Genomic DNA, 21,841 nt, shown 5'->3' with positions numbered 1-21,841 from the left:
CAATAGTGCAGAGGAAGCAATCAGATATGCATTTATCTCAGGCGAGGCTCAGAGAAATGGTTTTGAGTTCCATCTGTCATTTGTTCTCAAAGAATTTCCTTGTTGGCAAATTGTGAGGTACATAGCTTTTTTATCTTTGTAGCTATCTTATTTATAAATAAAATGGGAAGCAGGCTTGCCAGACTTAGTTCCCAGCTTCATTTTTCTATTCACTTGGTAATTTTGGCATCAAGAGATTTATTTTCCTTTAACAGTGGAAATCCCTTTCATGATCAAGTGTATCTTTAAACTAGAGAGAACAAAACAAAATATCTATTCTAAAGTAACAAAGGTTAATTTAAAAAAACTCATAAACACAAATATAACTATCACTACATCTTTCAGAAGAGCCCACCCTAATTCTTTTAATTCTCATTCACTATAATTCAAATAGACTTTTTACATAGTTTTATAATGGATCTTAATGTCAGAGGCATTCAAACCAGAGCAACTCAATCTTGAATAGCAGCTGCGTGAAATGATGCAAACCCTACTTTTCTGCATCCCCAGGTTAGGCATTCCTGTCACAGGATGAGACAGGAGGTCAGCACAAGATACACTGCACTTAGCAATTTGTCACCATCTTCTCTGTTAGCAGGGTGCAAGCAGAAACAAAGAGTCACATATTTAGGTCATGAATGCAGATATGTCACAAAGCCTCTGTGGTCAGGGTCAAGAAAGGAGTTTCCCATCCCCTATGTGTTGGTCTCAGATTCAATATATACAATACTCAAACAATGTGAGACTCAGGAAAAAAGGAGAGTCACGACACCTAGGTGCTGAGCCCAGTGATATGTCACAATTATCCTTTGTAGCAGTTTCAAGTAAAAAAAGGAGAGTCACAACACTTAAGTGATGGGCCAGGCGCGGTGGCTCATGCCTATAATCCCCAGCACTTTGGGAGGCCAAGGCGGGTGGATCACGAGGTCAAGAGATGGAGACCATCCTGGTCAACAAGGTGAAACCCCGTCTCTAATAAAAATACAAAAATTAGCTGGGCATGGTGGTGCGTGCCTGTAGTCCCAGCTACTCAGGAGGCTGAGGCAGGAGAATTGCCTGAACCCAGGAGGCAGAGGTTGCAGTGAGCCAAGATCATGCCATTGCATTCCAGTCTGGGTAACAACAGCGAAACTCTGTCTCAAAAATAAATAAAAAACACTTAAGTGATTAAAAAAAACAATATGTCATAATACCTTGCTGAACGGAGCCCATGCAGGAGACTTACCTAGACTTACCTAGGTGTTGGACCCAGCCATATATCACAATATGAACTATATGCAGAGATCAGGCAAAAAAAAAAAGTCACATCTTAGGCAGAACCCAGGCAGTAGAAGAGAGTCACATCACCTAGGTTCTGGGTCCAGAAATGTCACAGTACTCTCTAAGAAAAGAACCCTGGCAGAAGACTTACATCATCGAGGTGAAACGAACAGAGATATGTCACAATGCCCCCTGTGTGTAAGGCTCAACATGAAAAAAGAAAAATCACATAACCTAAGAGCTGGGCCCAGCTACATATCACAAGCACCCCAGTGGACAAGACCAAAGCATGAGAAAAGTCATATCACATGGGTGCTGGACTAAGTGAGATGCTGCAATCCAAACTGTAAACACATCCCAGGAAGAAGAGGAGTCACATTGTCTAAGTAATGGGCCCAGAGATATGTCGAAGTAACCCTGTGGAGAGGAACCAGGCAGAAGAATCATGTAGCCTCTGTGCTGATCCCAGTGATAAGTCACTGTGTTTTATGAGAGCAGGGCCACGGCAGGAAAGAAGAGTCACATTATCTAGGTTCCAGGGCCAAATATATGTCACAGTCTCTCCTATAGGCTAAAGCCAAGTAAGAAAGTCACATTAGGCCATTACATAACTTCATCTGAAACCAACAGAACGCTCATCACAGTTACCATGGGCTCATTTACTTCACCAGTAATGAACATGGCCATGGAAATTCTGGTGGATGTAGTGGTCCATTTTCTTATAAATGACATAGAAAAATGGCTTCCTGTCCAGTTAATGACATACTTGCCAAAACGAGCAATCAGACTCTTAATTGCCAGGTTGATGATTCTAATAAAAAACATGCTCAAACTATGTACTCAACAAGGCAGCTTCCCTTGCTTACAAGATGCTGAAATGCTTCAAAAACAACATCTTGTATTTTTGAGACCGAGTTTCGCTTTTGTTACCGAGGCTGGAGTGCAATGGCACGATCTCGGCTCACTGCAACCTCCACCTCCTGGGTTCAGGCAATTCTCCTGCCTCAGCCTCCTGAGTAGCTGGGATTACAGGCACGTGCCACCATGCCCAGCTAATTTATATATTTTTAGTAAAGACAGCGTTTCACCATGTTGACCAGGATGGTCTCGATCTCTTGACCTCATGATCCACCTGCCACGGCCTCCCAAGTGCTGAGATTACTGGCGTGAACCACCACACCCGGCCTAATGTTTTGTATTTTTTCAAGAAGATGATGCCTGGACAACCAGCACAAGTCATTGAGAGGAAGATGATAATTTCGTTGAGTTTCCTGAGCTACTCTGATGCTGTGATTCAACAACTACTAGGGGCCAGGTGTGGTGGCTCACGCCTATAATCCCAGCACTTTGGGAGGCCGAGGCGGGTAGATCACAAGGTCAAGAGATCGAGACCATCCTTGTCAACAAGGTGAAACCCCATCTCTACTAAAAACACAAAAATTAGCTGGGCATGGTGGTGCACGCCTATAGTCCCAGCTACTCGGGAGGCTGAGGCAGAATTGCTTGAACCCAGGAGGTGGAGGTTGCAGTGAGCCAAGATTGTGCCATTGTACTCCAGTCTGGGTAACAACAGTGAAACTCTGTCACAAAAAAAAACAACTACTAGGAAATTTGATGATGGTGTTTTCCAATCTCATCCCTCTCTTGGACAAAGACAAAAGCATTGAAACGAGGAAAATATCCCACAATAGACTGTGTGAATAAAGAATAAAAATATATAAAAATAGGCCAGGCTCAGTGGCTCACGCCTATAATCCCAGCACTTTGGGAGGCTGAGGCGGGTGGATCACAAGGTCAAGAGATGGAGACCATCCTGGTTAACAAGGTGAAACCCCATCTCTACTAGAAATACAAAAATTAGCTGGGCATGGTGGTGCGCGCCTGTAGTCCCAGCTACTCAGGAGGCTGAGGCAGAATTGTTTGAACCCAGGAGGCGGAGGTTGCGGTGAGCCAAGATTTTGCCATTGCACTCCAGTCTGGGTAAAAACAGTGAAACTCCGTCTCAAAAAATAGAGTGTTATTTGGCTGAAAAAAAATATCACATTATAGGCCAGGCATGGTAGCTCACACCTGTAATCCCAGCACTTTGGGAGGCCAAGGTGGGCAGATCATCTGAGGTGGGGAGTTTCAGACCAGGCTGACCAACATGGCAAAACCCTGTCTCTACTAAAAATACAAAAATTAGCTGGGCATGGTTGTGGGTGCCTGTAATCCCAGCTACTCGGGAGGCTGAGGCAGGAGAGTTTCTTGAACCTGAGAAGCAGAGGTTGCGGTGAGCCAAGGTCGCACCATTGCACTCCAGCCTGGGCAACAAGAGTGAAACTCCATTTCAAAAAAAAAAAAAAAAAGTCACATTATATAGATGATGGGTTCATAAATATGTCACCATGCCCACTGTGGGAAGGGTTCAGGCGAAGGCTCACATTACCTTAGTTCCCAGCCGCACAACATGTCACAATGGCTGATGAGGAAAGTGCCAACGAAACAATGTAACATCATGTTGATGTTTGGCCCAGCAGTATGTCAAAATCTACACTGAGAATGTAGGCAGAAAAGAAGCATCTCAACACCTAGGTGCTGGGCCCAGTGATAGGTAATAATTCTATGAGCCGGAACCTAGTAGAAAGAGAGTCACATGGGCCTGGCATGGTGGATTAGTCCTGCAATTGCAGCAATTTGGGAGGCCGAGGCGGGTGGGTCACCTGAGGTCAGGAGTTTGAGGCCAACCTGACCAACACGGCAAAACCCCATCTCTACTAAAATACAAATATTAGCCAGATGTGGTGGCAGCTGCCTGTAATCCCAGCTACTCAGGAGGCTGAGACATGAGAATAGCTTGAACCAGGGAGGTGGAGATTGCCGTGAGCCAAGATTGCACCACTGCACTCCAGCCTGGGCAACAGAGTGAGACTCTGTCTGAAGAAAGTCTCATTACCTGGATGATGGGTGCACAGATAGATTATAATGCTTCCTGCAGGCAGGATCCCACTGAACAAGTTGTATCACCTGGATATTGCACATAGCAATATGTCACAATGGCCCATGAAGGCAGGACACAAGCAGAACAGTCACATAACCAGGGTGTGGAGCTTAGTGATGTCACAATGCTCCACAGTGGGCAGTGCTGAGGCAAAAATACAGAGTCACACCACCAAGGTGTTGGATTCAGCAATGTGTCACAATCCAATCTGTAGGCGAGGTACCAGGTAGGAGAGTCAAATCACTCAGGGCTGGGCAAAGGGGTATGTCACAATCACAGTTGCAAAAACTGTAGGAATGAACTTAAAAATCCTACATGTCTTATTTCTAAGTATTAGAGTCAATACATTTTGTATGTTCAGTCTAAGTACACAAGAGTCACAATCTCAAAGGTGGATTGGAAACATGTGGCCAGGCGCGGTGGCTCACGCCTATAATCCCAGCACTTTGGGAGGCCGAGGTGGGTGGATCACGAGGTCAAGAGATCAAGACCATCCTGGTCAATGACAGGAAACCCCGTGTCTACTAAAAATACAAAAATTAGCTGGGCATGGTGGTACATGCCTGTAGTTCCAGCTACATGGGAGGCTGAGGCAGGAGAATTGCTTAAACCCAGAAGGCGGAGGTTGCAGTGAGCCGAGATCGTGCCATTGCACTCCAGTCTGGGTAACAACAGCGAAGCTCTATCTCAAAAAAAGAAAAGAAAAGAAAAAAAGAAACATGCATGAGAGCCTCAGTCTTTGCTGCAGACTGTGTCCCCTTAATGGACTCACAGCCTCTCAGGCATGCTGAATCTTGATCTGAGTGTCACCAACCCACATGTGAACCTAATCCACATGAGGGTCAATTTTCCCACTTTTGGCTATCTCACATCTCACCCAGATGTGGGAATCAGAACTTCGACAGTGAGCTGTGTTCATGTGAAAAGTTGACAAGTTTTTACTGTTGGCTGGGTTTGCATATGAGTGTTATAATGTTACCAAAGTGCTAGGCCCTGAGTGCTTTAAACAATAGGCACGTACCACCTGAGTGCTTTATACAATAGGCATGATAGTCACAATTTGTTCTGAGACTTTTTTTGTCTTTTTGGAGACAGAGTTTCGCTCTTGTTGCCCAGGCTGTAGTGCACTGGCACAGTCTCAGCTAACTGCAACCTCCACCTCCTGGCTTCATGCGATTCTCGTGCCTCATCCTCCCAAGTAGCTGGGACTACAGGCATACACCACCAGCCCCACTAATCTTTGTATTTTTAGTAGAGACGAGGTTTCGCCATATTGGCCGGGCTGGTCTCAAACTCCTGACGTCAAAAGATCTACCCATCTCGGCCTCCCAAAGTGCTGGGATTACAGGTATGAGCCACCGTGCCTGGTCAAGACTTTCCGGCTAAGGTTTTTTCTCTAATATAAACTCATAATCATACCTGTGGATCTAAGCTCATGTATTAAAGTCAACATCTTTCCAATTGTCTGGGTCTAGAGAAAAGAGCCCTCACCTGTCTATGAGCTGGGTGTAGAAATGAGTCACCATCTTAACTGCTGTCAAGTGATTAAATATGACAGTCACAATTTTTACTGTGGACTCCATTCACATGTGAAATTCAGGATCTCCCAGTGTGCTCTGTCTATGTGTGAGGGTGTCAGTGTTAATATTTGGTAGGTTCTGGATATGAGAAACGCAGTCTCACCTGTGTTCTTGGCCCTATCATAACACTCTCTGTACTGTCCAAAGACTATATACAAAATGTAAAGGAATGGTAATCCTTTATGATGTTCTTCCCTAGAGAAGACCCAGGACTTTACCCATTTCTCTAAGTCTAGCTACAAGCACCAGTATCTCAGCTACTGACTGGTTTGTGGAATGAGGATCATTATCACAACTGTGAGCTGGGCGAAAGCAAGGCGCAGAAAAAATAAAATAAAAAAAGAAACAACAAAAACATAAAAAAAAAAAAAAAAAGCAAGGCGCAGACAACAATCACATTACTTGGATACTGGGACCAGCTACATCACAATTCTCTGCAGGCAAGGCTTGGGCACAAGAGACACAGCACCTGGCTGCTGAACCCAGATGTGCATCACAATCTTCCTGTGGGCACGGTGCATATGGAAGAAGAGAGTCATACCTCCAAAGTAATGGATGCACAGATATGTCACAAGGCTTCCTATAGACAAGGCCCAGGCAAGAGCTTTTCACCCATTTGGTTTGACCCAGCAATATGTCAAAATACCCACAACACAAGAGGCTCAGGTTAAAGAGAAAAGTGGTGGTATCACCTATATGTAGAGTACAGTGATATGTCACAATCATCCCCTTTTATAGGGTTCAAGGTTAGAAAAGAAGAGTTATGGCTGGGCGCAGTGGCTCACGCCTGTAATCCAAGCACTTTTGGAGGCCGAGGCGGGTAGATCACAAGGTCAGGAGTTCTCGAGACCCGCCTGGTCAACATGGTGAAACACTGTCTCTACTAAAGATACAAAAAATTAGCCAGTCATGATAGTGTGTGCCTGTAATCCCAGCTACTTGGGAGGCTGAGGCAGGAGAATCACTTGAACTCAGGAGGCAGAGGTTGCAGTAAGCAGAAATTTTGCCATTGCACTCCAGCCTGGGTGACATAACAAGACTCTGTCTCAAAAAACAAACAAACAGGCTGGGCACAGTGGCTCACGCCTATAATCCCAGCACTTTGGGAGGCCAAGGCAGGTGGATCACCTGAGGTCAGGAGTTCAAGACTAGCCTGACCAACACAGTGAAAACCTGTCTATACTAAAAATACAAAAATTAGCTGGGCGTGATGGCACAAGTCTGTAATCCCAACTACCTGGGAGGCAGGAGAATCACTTGAACCTGGAGGCAAAGGTTGTGGTAAGCCAAGATCGTGCCACTGCACTCCAGCCTGGGCAAAAAGAGCAAAAATCCATCTAAAAAAAAAATAATAGAGCCAGGTGTGGTGGCTCACGCCTGTAATCCCAGCACTTTGGGAGGCCGAGGCCAGTGGATCACCTGAAGTTAGGAGTTTGAGACAAAGCTGGCCAACATGGTGAAACCCTATCTCTACCAAAAATACAAAAAATCCAGGTATGCAATGCATGCCTACAGTCCCAGCTACTTGGGAGGCTAAGGCAGGAGAACTGTTTGAACCTGGGAAGCAGAGGCTGCAGTGAGCCAAGATTGTACCACTGCACTTCAGCCTAGGTGACAGAGCAAGACGCCATCTCAGAAAAAAAAAGATGATGGGTCCAGAAATATGGCAAAATGTCTCCTGTAGCCAGGGTCTAAGTAGGAGATTCATATCACCTGGTTGTTAGACCCAGCAATATGTTACAATAGCCCATGTGGCACAGAAAAGATAAACACATTACCTGGGTGCAGGGACTACTGATATGTCACAATGCCCTCTGTGGGAGCACCAAGCCAAGAATACAGGGTCACATCATCTACATGCTGGGTCCAGCGATATGCCGCAATCCTATCTGTGTGCTGGGCCAAGGCAGGAGAGTCAAATCACTCATGTTCTGAGCAGTGGCATGTGTCACAATTAAACCTGCAGAAAGACCCAGAAATGAGAGAAACAATTCTTCATGTGTCTTCATTCTAGGTATGAGAGTCAGTACCATTTGGACGTTGGGTTTAAGTACAGAAGCCACAATCTCAATGTAGATGAATCCATGCACAACAGCCTCAATCTCTTCTGCAGACTGTGTCTCCTCAGTAAAATCATAGTCTCACAGGTGTGCTGAACCTTGATCTGAGAGGCACCAATCCATCTGTGAACCAGATTTACAAAGAAGAGTCAATTTTACCGTCGGGCATGGTGGCCCACACGGGTAATCCCAGCACTTTGGGAGGCCGAGGCAGGTGGATCACCTGATGTCAGGAGTTGGAGACCAGCCTGGCCAACATGGTGAAACCCTGTCTATACTAAAAATACCAAATTAGCCGGGCATGGTGGCATGTGCCTGTAGTCCCAGCTACCCGGGAGGCAGAGGCAGAACTGCTAAAACCGAGGAGGTGGATGTTGCAGCGAGCTGAGATCATGCCACTGCACTCCAGCTCAAAACAAACAAACAAACAAACAAAAAAAGAGTCAATTTTGCAACTTTCCACTGCCGCCAGGTGTGACATCCAGAACTTCAGAAGTGGGTTGTGGTTATGTTAAGGGATGACAATATTTACTGTTGGCTGGTTGTGCATGAGTGTCACAATGTCACCTATGTGCTGGGCCACGTAAGGGCACTCAGTGTGTTACCCAAAGGCTTTATACAATACACATTAGATTCAAATCCACTCTGAGATCTTCATGGTGGCATGAACACATGATCGTACCTGTGGCCCTAGGCCCAGAGTTAAGAGTCAACATCTCTCCAATTGAATGATCCATATAGAAGAGTCCTCACCTGTCTATGGGCTATGTTTAGAAATGAGTCATTATTCCTACTCTGGCTGGATGTTTGCATATCACAGTCACAATTCCAACTGTGGACTGCATCTACATGCGAGATTTAGGACCTCATCAATGAGCTCTGTCCATGTTAAGGTTATAATTGTAACCATTGGCAGGGTGTTCATTTAAGAAACACAATCTCGGGCCGGGGGTGGCTCATGCATGTAATCCCAGCACTTTGGGAGGCCGAGGCAGGCAGATCACTTGGGGTCAGGAGTTCGAGACCAGCCTGACCAACACGGTGAAACCCTGTCTTGTACTAAAAATACAAAAAATTTGCTGGGCATGGTGGCTGGTGCCTGTAATCCCAGTTACTTGAGAGGCTGAGGCAGGAGAATCGCTTGAACCCAGCAGGGAGAGGCAGTGAGCCAAAATTACACCACTGCACCCTAGCCTGGGCAATAAGGGAGGGAGGGAGGAAAGGAAGGATGGATGGAAGGAAGGAAGGAAGGAAGGAAGGAAGGAAGGAAGGAAGGAAGGAAGGAAGGAAGGAAGGAAGACACAATCTCAGCCAGGTGTAGTGGCTCATGCCTGTAATCCTAACATTTTGGAAGGTCAAGGCAGGTAGATCACCTAAGGCCAAGAGTTTGAGACCAGACTGACCAACATGGTGAAACTTTATCTCTAACAAAAATACAAAAATTAGCCGGGCATGGCGGTACATGCCTGTAATCCCAGCTACTCGGGAGGCTGAGGAAGGAGAATCACTTGAACCCAGGAGGTGGAGGTTGCAATGAACTGAGATTGTGCCACTGCAATCCAGCCTGTGCTGGAGGGGAGTGAAACTCAGACTCAAAAAACAAACAAAAAAACCCACAATCTCATCTGTGTTTTTGGCTTGTGATGACATTCTCTGTGCCACCTGAGAGCTTTTTACAACATTTGAGAGAGTGGTAATTCTCTATGACCTTTGCAAAAAAAGAAAACTTAGAATCATGTTTGTTTTCCCAAGCCTAGCTAGGCAATGTGTATCTCTTTTACTGCCTGGTTCAAGGTATGAGAATCATCATAGTGATTGAAGCTGGGGCAAAACCTATGTTACAATTACACCTATGGGTAGGGAGTGAGCAGGAGAGTCACATCACCTGGGGCTAGTCCAGAGATATGTCACAATCTTTTTTGAGGGCAAGGACCAGGCAGAAGAGTCACATCACCTAGATGCTTGGCCAGAGATGCCTTAAAATCTCTCCCTATAAGATGGGCACAGGCAGCAAGTTACATCACCTGGGTGCTGGGCCCAACGGTATGTTACAATGCTCTCTGTGAGCAATACCCGGAGAGGTGAGACACATTATCTGGTTGCTGATCCCAGTGATATGTTACAATCTTTTTTTTGGACATGGTGCATTTAGATGAGTAAAGTCACATCTTATAATTGATAGATATCTAAATATGTCACAAGGTTCCCTGTGGGCAGGGCCCAGGCAGGAGTCTCCCATCCCCAAATGTCCATCCCCAAATGTTACATACCCAGTGATATGTAACAATATCCAAAATATGCAACGTCCAGGCAAAAGAAGAGAATTACATCATCTAGGTGCTGGGTCCAGTGATACATCCCAAACCTCCTTAGGCAGGGCGCAGGCTGAAAAAAAGTCATATCACCTAGGTGATGAATTAATAAAATATGTCATAACACCCTCGTGGCCAGGGCTTATGTCAGAGACTCCCATCACCTTGGTGACAGATCCAGCTATATGTCACAATAAAAGATGTATGCAAGGCCCAGACAAGACAAGACAAGAATTCCATTGTGTAGGGGCTGGGCCTAGTCATACATCTCAATCTTTTTTTTTTGGTCAGAGTCCAAGCAGTAGAGAAGATGTCATATCAACTAAATGCTGCATCCAGCAACATGTCACAATACCCTCTGAGAGGAGAGTCCAGGCAGAAAAGTCATCACCTAGGTGAAAGGCCCAGAGATATTTCCTAGTGCTACCTGTTTGCAGGGCTCAGGAAGAAGACAGAGTCAGATAATGTAGGAGCTGATGGCACAATCACTACAGTGGGCAGGGCCTAGGCATGAGAGGAGAGTCACATCACATAGGTGCTGGGCCAAAAGACATCTCACATTTCCTACTGTGGACAGGTTCAGAAAAAAAGAGGAGAGGTTTATTATTTAGGTGACTGGCCGAGAGATACGTCACAGTGACTACTGGGACAGGAACCAAGCATAAGAATCACATCACCAGCTGGGAGCGGTGGCTCACGCCTATAATCCCAGCACTTTGGGAGGCCGAGGCGGGTGGATCACGAGGTCAAGAGATCGAGACCAACCTGGTCAACAAGGTGAAACCCCGTCTCTAATAAAAATACAAAAATTAGCTGGGCATGGTGGCGCATGCCTGTAGTCCCAGCTACTCAGGAGGCTGAGGCAGGAGAATTGCTTGAACCCAGGAGGTGGAGGTTGCAGTGAGCCAACATCGCGCCATTGCACTCCAGCCTGGGTAACAAGAGCGAAACTCCAACTCAAAAAAAAAAAAAAAAAAATCACATCACCTGTGTGCTGGGCCAAGCAATAAGTTACTCTCCTTACTGTTAGCACGACCCAGGCCCAAAGATATATTACAATCTGACCTATGGACAAAGCCCAGATAAAAAAGTAGAATCACATAAAATAGTTGATGAGCTCAAATATGTATCAAAATATTTTCTGTAAGCATAGTCCAGGCAGGAAACTCACATCACTTGGATGTAAAACCCACCCTGGTATGTCACAATGTCTTATTTGAGCAGGGCCAAGAAAAAAAATGAGTAGTATCACTTTGGTGCTGGGTTCAGCAATATTTCACAATCTTCCCTGCAGGAAAAACTAAGAAAACAAAGAAAATTAGGGCCAGGCACAGTGGCTCACACCTGTAATCCCAGCACTTTGGGAGGCCCAGGCAGGCAGATCACCTGAGGTCAGGAGTTCAAGACCAGCTTAACCAACATGGAGAAACCCTATTCTCTACTAAAAATACAAAATTAGCTGAGCATGGTGGTGCCTACCTGTAACCCCAGCTACTAGGAAGGCTGAGGCAGAAGAATCGCTTAAACCCGGGAGGTGGAGGTTGTCTGTGTCAAGCTGAGATCACGCCACTGCACTCCAGCCTTGGCAACACGAGCGAAACTCCTTCTCAAAAAATATATATATATAAAATCAGCTAGCCGGGCGCAGTGGCTCACACCTATAATCCCAGCACTTTGGGAGGCTGAGACGGGTGGATCACAAGGTCAAGAGATCGAGACCATCCTGGTCAACAAGGTGAAACCCCGTCTCTACTAAAAATACAAAACTTTGCTGGGTATGGTGGTACATGCCTGTAGTCCCAGCTACTCAGGAGGCTGAGGCAAGAGAATTGCTTGAACCCAGAAGGCAGAGGTTGCGGTGAGCCGAGATCGTGCCATTGCACTCCAGTCTGGGTAACAACAGCAAAAACTCCGTCTCAAAAAAAAATCAGCTATGTGCTGCAAAATGTCACAAAACTTCCTGAGAGCAGATACCAGTAAGACAGAAAGTCAAATCACCTGTGTGACTGCAGACATTTGAAAATGTCACCCATAAGCAGGGTCCAGGCATAAAAGTTCTATCACCCGGCTGCTGGACCCAGCAATATGTCACAAGGGCCCAAGTGGGCATATCACAGGCAGAAGAGTCAGATAACATCAGTGCAGGGCCCAGCAATATGTCACAATGTCTGCTGCAGGCAAAACCTAAAACCAGGGAAGAATCCCATCAGCTAGGTGCTGGGTGTAGCAATATGCTACAATGTTCCAGTAAGCAGGGACCATGCGGAAGAAGACAGTCACACCACCCGGATGCTGGGCCCAGCAACATGTCAACCACCATTCCAGTAATAAAGACCCAGGCAGAAACACACATCATTTGGTTGCTGGTCACAGCAATATGCCTCAATTTTCCCCGTAGGCAGGGTGCAGGCAGAAGAAGAGTTACATCCCCTAGGTGAGAAAGGCAGAGACATGTCACAATGCTCCCTGTAGGAAGGACCCAGGTAGGAGACTCCCATCCTTTAGGTATTGAGCCAAGAAATATGTCACAATCCACAAATATGTAGGGCCTAAGAAAAGAGAGTCACATCACCTTGATGCTAGGTCTCCGTGAGCACAGACCAGGCAGAAGAAAGTAACATCACCGGCTGGGCACAGTGGGTCACACCTGTAATCCCAGCATTTTGGGAGGCCAAGGCCTGTGGATCCCTAGAGGTCAGGAGTTCGAGACCAGCATGGTCAACAGGGTGAAACCCCATCTCTATTAAAAATACAAAAATTAGCCAAGCGTGGTGGCACATGCCTGTAGTCCAGCTACGCAGGAGGCTGAGGCAGGAGAATCACTTGAACCTTGGAGGCGGAGGTTGCAGCGAGCCGAGATCACACCATTGCACTCCAGCCTGGGTAACAGAGCAAGACTCCATCTCAACAACAACAACAAAAAGAAAGTAACATCACCATGGTAATGGGCATCATTGAGTTATATGACAAAGAAAGCTTCATGTAGGCAGGGTCCAGAAAGAAAGTGTTACATACCCTGGGGGCTGGACCCAGCAATATGCAACTTTTTTTTGAGACAAGAGTCTCATTCTGTCACCCAGGCTGGAGTGCAGTGGCAAATCTCAGCTCACTGCAACCTTCAAGCAATTCTCCTGTCTCAGCCTCCTGAGTCACTGGAACTAGAGGCCCCCTGTATTTCTTACTCCCAGCTAATTTTTGTATTGTTAGTAGAAATGGGTTTTTACCATATTGATCAGGCTGGTCTTGAACTCCTGACCTAACGTGGTACACCTGCTTCAGCCTCCCAAAAGTGGTGGCATTATATGCATGAACCATTGTCCCCGGTCTTATATGTAACCATTTCTAATGCAACGTATTGTGCCACAATACGGCACAACACGTAGGGTACAAGTGGGAGAGTCACATAACATGGGTGCAGAATCCAGTAATATTTTATAATACTCAAAATTTGTGGGGTCCCATAAAAAGAGGACTGGGTGCTGGGACCAGTGATATACTATAATCTTACCTTTGGGATGGGACCAGGCAGGAAACTGAAATCACTCAGGTGCTGGACAAAGGAGTATGTCACAATCACGACTGCAGGAAGGTCCAGTGATGAAGTAACAATCCCACAGAGGTTCCCGTTCTAGGTATGAGAGTCACCATATTCTTTATGTTGGGTCTAAGCACGCTACTGACAATCTCACCAATGAACTGAACCTGTGCATGAGATCCTCCATCCCTCTTGTGAACTGTGTTCGCTCTGCCCTCAACTCGGGTAGGAGAGTCAACATGTCCTCAGGAGGACATGAAGGCAGAATTTTCATTGGTTCAGATAGAAAAATTCTCACCTGCCTATGAACTAGATTTAGAAATGAGTCATTATTCAAACTCTTGCCGAATGTTCACATATGACACCCACAATTTCAACTGTGGACTGTGTCTGTACATGAGATTCAGGACCTTACCAGTGGGCTCCATCACTATGTGAGGGTGACAATTCTAACGGTCAGTAGGTGAGCAAAGAAGAAACACAATCTCACCTGTGTGCTGAACCCTATAATGACACTCTCTGTACCACAAGAGATTTATATAGTATTCAAAAAAGTGGTAATTCTTGACTGGGCATGGTGGCTCATACCTGTAATCCCAGCACTTTGAGAGGCCGAGGTGGGTGGATCACTTGAAGTCAGCAGTTCAAGACCAGCCTGGTCAACATTGCGAAATCCTATCTCTACTAAAAATAGAAAAATTACCTGGATGTAGTGGCATGCACATGTGATCCCAGGTATTTGGGAGGCAGAAGCAGGAGAATCACTTGAACCCAGGAGGAGGAGGCTGCAGTGAGCCAAGATCATGCCACTGCACTCCAGCCTGGGTGACAAAGTGAGACTCCATCTTTAAAAAAAAAAAAAAGGCCGGGCATGATGGCTCAACACCTGTAATCCCAGCACTTTGGGAGGCCAAGGCGGATGGATTACGAGGTTAGGAGTTCGAGACCAGCCTGACCGATACGGTGAAACCCCTAATCTACTTTAAAACAAAAAAAAAAATTAGCAGGGCATGGCGGCATGCGCCTGTAGTCCCAACTACTCGGGAGGCTGAGGCAGGAGAATTGCTTGAACCCGGGAGGCAGAGGTTGCACAGATCTGAGATCAGGCCACTACACTCCAGCCTGGGCTACAGAGCGAGACTCTGTCTCAAAAAAACAAAAAAAAAATTAACAACATAAACTGAAGACCCCAGGGCCGCAGCCCGTCCGGCTTACACACCGAGTCAGGATTCACCCCGCTGACTCGCTTCTGAACAATCTGGGCAATACTCGGGGATGCGGGTGCAGAGCTGCCCAGGGAACTCCAGACAGGGCGCCACGCAAGGAAGTGGGGCAGGGGGATGGAACGCAGGGGTCTCAGCAGAGGGCCCAGCCGCCATCTTGCGGACAGGGAGGCCTGGGGCGGAGCTGCGCCAGCTGGGCCTCAGGTTGGTGACCCAGGAGCAGACGGTGGGGAGACCGGTTCCGCCTGATTCACAGCTCGCTCCCCGCTCTCCAGAGGCCCAAGCTTGCATACTCACCATTTCCCAGCTTCCAGAATGTCCTGGCATCTTAGCTCTGCGTCTCCCAGGACCTGCAGATCACAGGGCAACGGAAGCTGTGACAAAGTCACGGGTGGGGGGGTGGGAACCGACATGAAAGAGCGGACCAGTAGAGATGGATCCCAACTTCTGGCGGGTGCGGGAGACAAAGGCCCCGCCACACGCTGGGAGCCACGCCCTCCTCTCAGACGGCGCTTCTGAATGAACGGTTCCCACGCCAGCGCCACTGATTGGATAAAGCCCCGGGACCACCTCACACCCTTACCCTCCCCAGCATTAGTGCATTTTTTGGACCAGGAAACAGGCTCAAGTAGGCGGGATCACAAGCCTGAATTACAGCTAATTAACAAGTGAGTTGAGGCTTGAAATACACTTGCTCTTTCCCTTACCTGGGTCTGCTTGTATAATGCATTTTAGTAGTTACCTAAGGGTAAGAAACAGAACATTTGGACACAGGAATTATGTTGCCCAAATTTGCTCAACTTAGAAAAGTTTTTAAACCGATCTTTGTGAAGTGGCTATTCTCAGGGTAATTTTGCCCTGACTGTGCTGCATCTCAGCCTGACCTCTCTTTTTTAAATTACTGGACTGGACCAGATGCGGCGGCTCACGCCTGTAATCCCAGCACTTTGGGACACTGAGGTGGGTGACCTGAGGTCAGGAGTTCGAGACCTGCCTGACCAATATGATGACACCCCTATTTCTACAAAAAAAAAAAAAAAATTAGCTGGGTATGGTGGCATGCGCCTGAAATCCCAGCTACTCCGAAGGCTGAGACAGGAAAATCACTTGAACCCCGGAGGCCAAGGTTGCAGTGAGCTGAGATTGCACCATTGCACTAGAGCCTGGGCAACAAGAGCAAAACACCATCTAAAAAAAATAAATAAAATAAAGTTATTGGATTGGCTGGATGCAGTGGCTCGCCTCTGTAATCCCAGCATGCTGGGAGGCAGAGGCCAGTGGATCAAAAGGTCGGGAGTTCGAGACCAACCCAACCAATATGGTGAAACCCCTTCTCTAATAAAAATACAAAATACTTAGCCAGGTATGGTGGCACACATGTAATCCCAGCTACTCCAGTGGCTGAGACAAGAAATTGCTTGAACCCAGGAGGCAGAGGTTGCAGTGAGCTGAGATCATGCCACTAGACTCCACCATGGGCCAGAGCAAGACTCCATCTCAAAAATAATAATAATAAAGTAAATAAATAAAACTGGATTACTCTCATTAACGGGGTTACTTCACTTTGTATTTGAAAATGGCCAGTTGTCCTCTATAGGTATCCTAATCAGATTTGCTAGTTTACACCGTGGAGGTACGTATGAGAAAATACTTCAGAGGGCCAGGCACAGTGGCTCTCGCCTGTAATCTGCCACTTTGGGAGGTGGAGGCAGGCAGATCACCTTAGGTCAGGAGTTTGATACCAGCCTGGCCAACATGGTAAAGCCCTGCCTGTACTAAAAATACAAAAATTAGCTGGGTGTGGTGACATGCACCTGTAATTTCAGCTACTCGAGAGTCTGAGGAAGGAGAATCGGTTGAACCTGGGAGGCAGAGGTAGCTGTGAGCAGAGATTGTGCCATTGCACTCCAGCCTGAGTGACAGAGGAAAACTCCATCTCAAAAAAAAAAGAAGAAGAAGAAGAAAGAAGAAAGAAGGAAGAAGAAGATGAGGAGGAGGAGGAGGAGGAGGAAGAAAATACTTGAGCTACATCAGAACACTCTGCCAGGCTCGGTGGCTCACGCCTATAATCCCAGCACTTTGGGAGGCCGAGGTGGGTGGATCACGAGGTCAAGAGATGGAGACCATCTTGGTCAACAAGGTGAAACCCCGTCTCTACTAAAAATACAAAAATTAGCTGGGCATGGTGGTGTGTGCTGTAGTCCCAGCTACTCGGGAGGCTGAGGCAGGAGAATTGCTTGAATCCAGAAGGCAGAGGTTGCGGTGAGCCAAGATCGTGCCATTGCACTCCAGCCTGGGTAACAACAGCGAAACTCCGTCTCAAAAAAAAAAAAAAAAAAAAAGAAGAACACTCTCAACTAGAGGATATATAGGAATTCCTTCATAATATCTACTAGTTTAGTTTTTTTTTTCTTTTTTCGACTTCCCTACTTTTGATTCTTTTTTCTCTTTTGTTCTTTTAACAGTTTTCTCATTATCCATTACATTTAACAGTGACAGCTTGGAGGGCAGAGAGGGGAAACACATGACACAAAATTAGAAGTTCAATTTTGTTATAAGTTTATTTGTTTTGTTTCGTTTTTGTAGACAAGGTCTCACTTTGGCGCCCAGGCAGGAGAACAGTGGCACAATCATAAATCATATTTTGGTTTTAACAGTTTTTTATAAAATATTTGTTTCTGGGTGTGGTGTCACACCTGTACTCCAAACACTTTCTGAGGCCATGGTAGAATGATCACTTAAGTCCAGGAGTTCAAGATCAGTCTGGGAAACAAAGTGAGACTCAGCCTCTACAAAACATTATAAAAATTAGCGGGATGTGGTGTTGCATGCCTGTAGTCCCAGTTATTCGAGAGATGGAGGTGAAAGAATCACTTGAGTCTAAGCAGTTGAGGCTGCAGTGACCCATGATTTAGCCACTGCACTCCAACCTGGGTGACAGTGAAACCTGTATACGTGTGTATATACACACGCACACACACACGTATATAATAAAAATAATATGTATGTTAAAAAAATTCAAGTACAGAAGAAAAGTGAAAGACAAAGGTGTGGGATGTGCAGAAAGGTGTGTGGTTCCTCCAGCTCAGTGAGACTTGGTTTTCTATCTTTATTTATTTATTCGAGAAGGAGCTCTGCTCTTGCTGCCCAGGCTGGAGTGCAATGGCACAATCTCAGCTCACCACAACTTCCGTCTCCCGGGTTCAAGTGATTCTCTTGCCTCAGTATCCCAGTAACTGGGAATACAGACATGTACCACCATGCCGGGTTAATTTTGTATTTTTAGTGGAGATGGAGTTTCTCCATGTTAGTCAGGCTGGTCTTAAACTCTCAACCTTCGGTGGTCCACTTGCCTCGGCCTCCCAAATGCTGGGAATACAGGCATGAGCCACCAGGACCATCTTGAAGAACTGTGCATCCACACTGAAACCACCACCAAGCACATGCCAATTCTCACATGAAATCTGCTCATTGCCGGGTGCGGTGGCTCAAGCCTGTAATCCCAGCACTTTGGGAGGCTGAGGCGGGTGACCTGAGGTCAGGAGTTCGAAACCTGCCTAGTCGACATGGTAAAACCCCGTCTCTACTAAAAATACAAAAATTAGCTGGGCATAGTGGTGCGCGCCTGGAGTCCCAGCTACTCAGGAGGCTGAGGCAGAAGAATTGCTTGAACCCAGGAGGCTGAGGTTGTGGTGAGCCAAGATTGCGCCATTGCACTCCAGCCTGGGTAAAAAGAGCGGAACTCCGTCTCAAAAAAAAAAAAAAAAAAAAAAAAAAAACCCTGCAGAATCACATTACTTAGAGAAGGGCCCAGAATACCAAATGACCTTTGGTCATTGAAGTTTAAGAGGCAACAGTCTTTCTGGGTTACAACATGGCGGCTACCAGTGGAACTGAAGAACCGGTTTCCGGGGAGTTGGTGTCTGTGGCACATGCGCTTTCCCACCCAGCAGAGTCCTATGGCAACGATCCTGACATTGAGATGGCTTGGGCCATGAGGGCAATGCAGCATGCTGAAGTCTATTACAAGCTGATTTCATCAGTTGACCCACAGTTCCTGAAACTCACCAAAGTAGATGACCAAATTTACTCTGAGTTCCGGAAAAATTTTGAGAAGCTGAAGATAGATGTATTGGACCCAGAAGAACTCAAGTCAGAATCAGCCAAAGAGAAGTGGAGGCCATTCTGCTTAAAGTTTAATGGGATTGTTGAAGACTTCAACTATGGTACTTTGCTGCAACTAGATTGTTCTCAGGGCTACACTGAAGAAAACACCATCTTTGGCCCCAGGATACAATTCTTTGCCATTGAAATTGCTCTGAACCGGGAAGGCTATAACAAAGCTGTTTATATCAGTGTTCAGGACAAAGAAGGAGAGAAAGAAGTCAACAATGGAGGAGAAAAAAGAGCTGACAGGGGAGAAGAGAACACCAAGAATAGAGGAGAGAAAGGAGTTGATAGTGGAGAAGAAAAAGAGGAAGGAATCAACAGAGAAGAGGAAACTGACAAAGGAGGAGAAAAAGGGGAAGAAGCTGACAAAGACATCAACAAAAGTGGTGAAAAAGCTATGTAAGGTATACAGGGAGCAGCACTCTAGAAGCTGTGTGTCAATTGAGCCTACAAGCACCACAGTGCTACTTGCACAGACCTCTTTGGTTAAATGTAAATTCTTGTGCAATTTAAGAACACTCAGGAAGACATCCTTCTAGCCTAATAGGATCTGCTCTTGTGGTTCCCTTGTATGAACTGTCCTAAAGACTAATAGTGGGGTGTTAGTTGTTTTTTTTCTGGTGTACTGTTTTTTGGCTGTCACCACTGGTCAAGGAAGAAATTTTGTAAATAAATGTCTTTTGGTTCTTTTTTATCTGTATCCCTGACTGAGTTTAAAAAGGTATTTGACACTTGAAATTTTTTTCAAATATATAATCTCATCATCAAAAAAACAAAGAGGCAACAGTCAGCTAAATGATTTTAAGCTCAGGCTTCCAATAAGGATTATATGGCCAGTTTGAAAAAATACCATCACCTGTCTTCCCCTACAGGTTCCTTTCTTTTTTTCTGATTATGTTAAAAGTAGGATTTACAGGGCCAGTTGCAGTGGCTCACGCCTATAATCCCAGCACTTTAGGAGGCCGAGGCGGGTGGATCACGAGGTCTAGAGATCAAGACCATCCTGGTCAACATGGTGAAACCCCGTCTCTACTAAAAATACAAAAAATTAGCTAGGCATGGTGGCATGTGCCTGTAGTCCCAGCTACTCAGGAGGCTGAGGGAGGAGAAATGCCTGAACCCAGGAGGCAGAGGTTGCGGTGAGCCGAGATCGGGCCATTGCACTCCAGCCTGAGTAACAAGAGCGAAACTCCATCTCAAAAAAAAAAAAAAAAAAAAAAGTAGGATTCACAGCTGGGCGTAGTGGCTTATGCCTGTAATCTTAGCACTTTGGGAGGCTAAGGTGGGCGGATTACTTGAGCTCAGGAGTTCAAGACCAGCTTGGACAACAGGGTGAAACCCCATCTCTACTAAAATACAATAAATTAGCCAGTCGTGGCGGTGTGTGCCTGTAGTCCCAGCTACTCAGGAGGCTGAGGCAGGAGAATTGCTTGAACCCCGGAGCTGGAGGTTGCAGTGAGCTGAGATCACACTCCACTGCACTCCATTCCAGTGTTGGTTACAGAGCTTTTTTCACCCACCAATATCACAGCAGTAATTATGGGCCTATCTGTGCATTGGCCCCTGAATCCAATTCGTCTCATTACAGCTGATGCTAACTTTATTCTGGCTAAGGTGTTTTCTGCCGAATTGCTTCACTATGAGGTTGGTAAGTTTTCTATCATTAATGAGTAAAGCCTTAGTCTTGAGCTCATTAACATCTGAATTTTAGTCGGTACAGGATTCAGGCACCTGAGAGACTGACTTGGGCACACTGTATGGTGTGCACAGAAAAGGAGGTTTGTTGGGAAGAGAAAAGCAGAAGAGGAAAAGGTGCTATCAAGATCCGTGGCTGGGGTTCAGTGTAGGATTCATGAAGGAATGGTTTGTGCTGCACATACAGGCCCAGACAGGGCTAAGATCTGACTTATTCCTGTGTCTGTACCGGCAGAAGAGATTAGATCAGGTGGTCCAGAAGCCAGAGTTGGTGAAGGAGACAGCTTCCTGCTACAGATTCAGTGTCTGGGGTTGACATAAGCCAGAAATCTTCTAGGCAGAAAACTCTAGGAGCAAAGCTGTTGTGGGCATAATTCCTGAGGATAAAACCCTGTCCTGGGACAGAAGTGGCCATGTCAATTTTTAGCGGGGATGGTCATGAGTGGGTTAGAATCATGTAAGGGTTGGCACCAAAGTGGAGAGAGAGGATACGTTCTCAGAACATTTTTACTCTAAGTTCTCTGTTCCCTCTCACCCTAGGAGACCCAGAATAACAGGACAATGTACAGTATGACAGCCTGTGTGCAGAACAGAGCCTCACTTCTGTCAGACATCTGAAGTCTCCCTCCAGCCCAGGCCTGTGATGGTTCATATTGAGTGTCAACCTGATTGAATAGGAGGATGCAAAGTATGGATCCTGGCTGTGTCTTTGAGGATGCTGCCAAAGGAGATTAACATTTGAGTCAGTGGGCTGGGAAAGGCAGACCCACCCTTAACCTGGGTGGGCACTGTCTAATCAGCTGCCTGCGAGGCCAGGATATAAAGCAGGCAGGAAAATGCAACTGCTCAGCCTACATCTTCCTCCCACTGGATGCTTCCTGCCCTCAAACACCAGACTCCAGGTTTTTCAGTTTGGGGCTCAGACCGGCTCTCCTTGCTCCTCAGCTTGCAGACCACATATTGTGGGACCTTGCGATTGTGTGAGTT

The 21,841-nt window shown here is 46.2% G+C and overlaps 2 pseudogenes across 2 annotated transcripts in view; one reads left to right on the top strand and one right to left on the bottom strand.

The window, feature by feature from the left end:
• LOC100408474 (transformer-2 protein homolog alpha pseudogene) overlaps window positions 1-21,841 on the bottom strand; it is a 61,624-nt pseudogene that overhangs the window by 23,078 nt on the left and 16,705 nt on the right. Inside the window, exons 3-6 of the transcript XR_013531317.1 lie at window positions 15,287-15,339; window positions 14,355-14,450; window positions 13,740-13,859; window positions 7,638-8,042 (exon numbers count right to left, since the gene is read on the bottom strand). The product of XR_013531317.1 is annotated as a transformer-2 protein homolog alpha pseudogene (transcript). The remainder of the gene's footprint in view (window positions 1-7,637; window positions 8,043-13,739; window positions 13,860-14,354; window positions 14,451-15,286; window positions 15,340-21,841) is intronic.
• Window positions 18,854-19,851, top strand: LOC100408109 (protein PBDC1 pseudogene; annotated as a pseudogene). Its single transcript, XR_013531319.1, has one exon. The product of XR_013531319.1 is annotated as a protein PBDC1 pseudogene (transcript).

This window comes from Callithrix jacchus, chromosome 22, assembly GCF_049354715.1.
Source record: "Callithrix jacchus isolate 240 chromosome 22, calJac240_pri, whole genome shotgun sequence".
Lineage (NCBI taxonomy): Eukaryota > Metazoa > Chordata > Mammalia > Primates > Cebidae > Callithrix > Callithrix jacchus.
This window is presented reverse-complemented; position numbering and strand designations above follow the sequence as displayed.